The sequence below is a fragment of the Hippocampus comes genome, unplaced genomic scaffold (genome assembly GCF_001891065.2).
Source record: "Hippocampus comes isolate QL1 unplaced genomic scaffold, H_comes_QL1_v1.1 scaffold270, whole genome shotgun sequence".
Taxonomy (NCBI): domain Eukaryota; kingdom Metazoa; phylum Chordata; class Actinopteri; order Syngnathiformes; family Syngnathidae; genus Hippocampus; species Hippocampus comes.
The window spans coordinates 524,262-529,995 of NW_017805631.1; the positions used below are offsets into that span (position 1 = coordinate 524,262).

The following is a 5,734-nucleotide window of genomic DNA, read 5'->3' on the forward strand; positions in this document are numbered from 1 at the left end:
GCAGAAAAGCTCAGCGTCCAGGCGGGCCGATACACGCCCACTGTCCATAGACTCCGAGAGACGCCGAGCGCCCGTGGGCGGGACAAAAGCAGCTTGTATCCAATGACTCGTCTCCGTTCAACGCATTGGGACAACCTACCCTGAACTCTGGAGACGCCCGGCGTCCGGGCAATAGACTCTCTGCGGACTCTCGGCGTCCACCGTTTAAAGCACAGCGAAGCTGCGGGGATGAATGAGAAGGGAGTCGCGTCGTAACCAGTAACAAGAAGCTGATTCGGAACAAAAGTTGAGCATGTTGTAGCGCATATTTAGTCAATGACATGTACACATAATGAAATTTACATTCATATATTTGATCACTTATTCTTTGACATTTTCGGGGAAGCCGAGCTTCCCTTGCAGTCCGAGAGCAATGGCCACTGATATAGATGTAGATAAATATAAGCATATATGCAACTGGTACAAAGTGGCAGGGATGTGTTCCTCGAGCCGGTCCTTGGCCTTATTTTATTTAGTAGCCTGACAGCAGTCGTAGGAGCCGCGCCGCGGTATCTCTCCTTCTTGCAGCGCGCGTGTAACACTCTCTGACTGAAAGAGCTACCTAGTGCTGTCAGGGGCGGCTGGAGGGGGTGGGAGGGACTGTCCATCATAGCTTTTAGCTTAGCTAGCATCCTCCTGTTTCCCACCTCCTGCAGAGTGTCCAGGGAGCAGCCCAGGACAGAACTGGCCGACCTGACCAGTCGCTCCAGTCTCTTTCTGTCCCTGGGCGAGATGCTGCCTGACCAGCAGACAATCCCGTAATGGATGGCCGAAGCCACCACCGAGTTATAGAATGTCTTAAGGAGTGACCCCTGAACCCCAAAAGACCTCAGTTTCCTGAGTAGGAAGTGTCGGCTCTGTCCCTTCCTAATCAGTGTCCGTGTTGGTAGACCAATCCAGGTCTGTCAATTGAGGTCTGTTAATGTATATTTACATTTTATGCCGATGTGACCGAACTGGACTGCCTGCAAATTTGGTTAATATGTTGTTAGCTTGAATGACAGGTCAACATGCATTATCCCCCCCCCCCCATGTTAAGTTTATTCTATTCATTGTTGATGTATAATTTACTGTTCTGTACAGAGGTGAGGCTCAAAAGTCCTGGGAGAAAACTTTATGAGCTGAAGAGGAAAAAAAGATTCTCAACTTTTACCAAAGTGATGGAAAGTCTGCTCACATAACACCGCAGTTGTACAATCCAATCCAATACAATATATGCTTAATTATATAGCGCTTTCACAACAGCGGCAGCTGTAACAAAGCGCTGAACAAAACAGTTAACATAAAATAAAATAATAAACACAACACATAACATAAAACACGAACATAAAGTACAACACGAACATAAAGTAAAACAATGAACACAACACATAATTGGATGCCAGTTTAAAGATATATCAGAAATTGGCATCACTCTACCAACACTTTTGAAGATTGAGTATGTCACCTGTTCTTGCCAGCCAGCTGTCAAATCAGTTGTTTCAACACAGTTGTGTTTGTCACAAGTGTACAGTTCCTGTTGGCTTTACTGTAGTGCATGTGTCTCCACGACTCCTGCCTCCCACGCGGAAACTGAAAATGAAATTCATCCATTCATTTTCTAAAACGCCTATACCTGTATCTCATTAGGGGAACAGTGGTCAGCCAGACACTATCAGAGGTTGTACAATTAAACACGTTTCTTGAGATATGCAGTTACCACATAGGGACATTTTAACGGTATTTAAATGTTTAATCTTTTCAACCTTTTTTTGGGGGGGGGGTAATCACACAATTTCTGATCTGACTTATTGGTCTAGTTGTGGTTTACATATGTAGCCTAACTTGCTATCAACCAGTCCAGGGTTCAGGGGACAGACTGGAGAATTGGTGTGGACAAGAAAATCTTTAGTAAATTGCCCAGAAACCGGTGGCTGTGACAGAAACCTATCTTGCAACATAAATATGAATTATCATAAAATTAATATTCGCCAAAGGATAATTTAATGTAATGCATTTTTAATCCAGATGGGACATTTGAACCTTGCACCACCTTGTAAGACTGGCCAAACAGGTTTAATGTACTCTACAGTCTGATAAAAATCCAGAAGTGACGAATTTGCAACACGCCACGTGAATGCAAGGGAGAAAACATCTGAAATGAGGAAATAGTAAAACTTCAAGAAAGGTTAAGGTCAATTTATTGTCAAGATTTCAAGAAACTGTGTTGGTTTCTTTGCACCATAAAAGACCACCAACATCAACAGAAGGCTGTCCTCGAGCACTGTAAATGAGTAGAAAGCAGCTAAAGCACAAAAGGAATCCTTGTCAGTGACATCGGAAGGGGTCAAAGCAATGCAATTCCATTGATACTTGTAAAGTCTATTTAATTACTTTGAACTTCCTTTAAAATTGGCGGTCTGAAAATGAGCAGCCATGTTGCGCACAATTTAGCTGATTACATTCAAATGATTTGTTTCCGTGATTTGCTTGCCATGGCTCCTTGATCAGATCATCTACATTCTAATGGCTAACTAATTCCACCAGTCGCTCAATCAATGAGTGGAGCATGAGCAATGAGACATTTTTACAGTTTCCTGTGGTCCACTGTAGCATCAAAGGCATGTTTCACACATTCCATCCATGATCTGAACCGCTTATCGGTAGAATCAATTCAAATGTCATTTTGAAATTAGAAGCAAATTTAAGGCAAAGTGGGGATTGACATATTGTAAGTATTTGCGATCATGCTATGTATACATAAGACCACATTTTTAGTTAAGTGATTTAAAAAATACGATTGAAATAGTCTTAAATCTTTAAACAGAGGGTAGCAACAACTGCACTTTCCAGTTTATTCTCTGATGACTTGATTAGCCTGAAACAGACCAGCGGTAGCAAGGTACAGTATTTTATTTTGGGATAGAACTAATAACTGCAGTAACGTAGGTTGTGTAAATTGTCTCAAAGTTGGCAAGTGTCAAAATTCAAATGTACATCTCATTTAGATTTAGGAATGACTTTTTTTTTAACTCATCAAATTTTGTGCAGACTCGCCCCAAAAGTGCACTTCCATTCAGATTAAAGAAGATTTGTCATGTTATGTACTTATGCTATTGTATTAGTTATCAGATGGTCTAAAAACTTGACTCAAGCAAATCTCTTTTAAAATATTTGAGAAAAATCACAATGAAAAAGCAAGTAAGGGCAGAAAGAAGACAACAAAGCACACATTGAATACATTCTGGGAAATTCGATTGCAAATTGAAACTTTGGAGGATTCCATTAAGTCCATTAAGTGTATTGTGACGTGCGGGTTGCTTCTAAGGAACGACAGCCTGCAGAATAACTTCTTGGGACCGGTGTGCAAATGTGGACCACTTGGGTAACTACTTGAAAATGGGTGTGATTACAAATGGGGTAGAAAACAAGAAAGTGTACAAAAAATACAAAATAAAATAACATCCTGGGCACATGCTGTGTAGGTTGCACACAAATAACTCAGTAATGAAAAAGAAACACGATGCAGTATAATATTATGAATAAAACATTTTAAAACAACTGCACCGGCAATTAGTGTCAGCTGGCCAAATGTGTGTTTGAGGGAAACCACAAATAATTATCACAATCACTTAACATAAAAAAAAAACACTACATAATTTTGAAGCTGCACAATTGCATTTCTCTCAACAGGCTGAGAGTTGCAAGTGGACGGTATGGAAGAACTGTAATGTGTACTGTACAAAAAACACACACGCAAACACCCACACACACCCACCCACCCACCCACCCACACACAAACACACACACACACACACACACACACACATCGTGGGATAAAATAATGAATAGCATTGTCCATTTTTCAGTCCAGTACAGTAGAGTGCTACTTTTGTAATCAAAAATACAGATTGTGTTTGTCGAGGAGGTGGGACATACTCATGTCATTGTATTGCGTTGAGATGACATCGTCAGTCTATTTACCGCTGTATTACAAACAGCTCTTACCAAATAATTTGGGGCAGTGGAGTTCCGCCCCATTAAAGTTACAAACATAATAGCACGCAATAAAACTCAACTTGAGTCGTATTCGATTTTGTGCAGGTGTGTATTTTGTATCGTGTCTAAAATAATGAATACAACTGACGTCATCTGAGCAAAGGAGATGATTTGGAATACCTGATAGGAAACCATTTTAATTAAAGTTACCAGAGGTTTAAGAGCCCAAACGGTTACACTAATGCTAAAATAACTATTCCTGGTCGGCATGGAATGTAGTTTTATCCGTCTCTGAGGGGATTGGGTGAACATGGCAATGTCAGACACAATCGGCTTTGTGACGCCCTGCGACATCTGGGAGAGTTTGTTTTTCTGTGATTAAAAAGTATTTGCATGCACATGTGACTGAAGAGGTGTCCTTACCTTGTATCAGATAAATAGTCAGCCTCTATGACCGAAGTACACTACATTCTTCTATGCATTTGAGTGCAGTTGCGTGTGTATGAGTGGCGCATGCCCCTTAGGAAGAAGGTGGCCATGCAGCATAAAGGTCTGACGGCAGGAGAGAGTGCAGCCACCTCACCCCTTCTGTTACTGGCCTCAAGCCTCGGAACATCCCTGTGGGGCTTATGAGTGTGTGTGTTTGTGTGTGTGTGTTTGTGTGTGTGTGTGTGTATGCTTGGATATAGCTTGACGCCAGATGACCTGCTGTGAACTATGAGCTATTGATAAACCACAGCAGGATAGTCTCAGAGTGAAGCTACAGTATTCTCAACTTGATATTTGATGGAATAGAGATGCGATGTATTGCTATTTTGTGTTGGAATGACCAATTGCATACAGTCAGACGCTGAAATAAATTCATTCAAATGACACAACTTTATGCAAAGGTCTTCTTTACTGGCCAAAACATTAACAACCTGAATTCTAATACGGTGTTTGTTCCATGAAATAGTTTTAACTTATTCCCAACAGTCTGTTCTCTTCTTTTCAATCTTTTCTCTAGGCTGCACTGCCTTCAGTACGTATAAGTGGTTATTTATTGATTTATTCATTGCGTATCTAGTCAGATTTCAAACACTACGTGCTGCCTTGTCCATCTAAAGCTCCGCGTCTACAAAATCTGCCAGTACATAAATAGAGTGTAACACAACTTGAAGGTCTTCTGCAATGGGACGGGAGAATATTTATTCCTTGGCATCTCAAAGTCTCTGCCCACAACTCTCCTCAAGCGATGCCATTTGATTCATTTACCAACAATTGCCGCCATGTCCTACCTGTTTATAATGCTGAGAAACAGAGGGAGACTCTGTAAATCATTTTTATCCAAGAGGAGGATTTGCAATTGTTTTGTTGACAGAGAACTATTATCATTAAACTTAATCAAACCTTTATTGAGCGGTGTTATGACACGAACGCTGACTCTGTATAGCAGGCAAGGCCACAAATGTGCTCCAATGCTGCCCGACGTCCATGGTTCATCCATACAGAAGCTCTGACAGAATTGTAAAAAACGTGAGGGACCTGATCAGAACATGGCAGGCCTAGTTTCACAGAGATGAAGAAGGCTGATCCACAACGCGGACACCATATTATCACATGCTCTGCATGGAAAACGCCGTTAAGATATGCCACTATATCCACTCTTCATAAAACAATTTGGTAAAGTGTAAAAAAACGGACATTGTGGTTGCGACAGTCATTTTTTTTTTTTTTT

At 41.1% G+C, this 5,734-nt stretch overlaps 1 protein-coding gene across 2 annotated transcripts in view; it reads right to left on the bottom strand.

The window, feature by feature from the left end:
* Positions 1 to 2,202: 2,202 nt before the first annotated feature.
* abhd18 (abhydrolase domain containing 18) overlaps positions 2,203 to 5,734 on the bottom strand; it is a 32,332-nt gene continuing 28,800 nt past the window's right edge. For both annotated transcript variants that reach the window (XM_019881625.1, XM_019881624.1), the window contains exon 15: positions 2,203 to 3,777. The gene's annotated coding sequence lies outside the window, so the exon portion shown is untranslated. The remainder of the gene's footprint in view (positions 3,778 to 5,734) is intronic.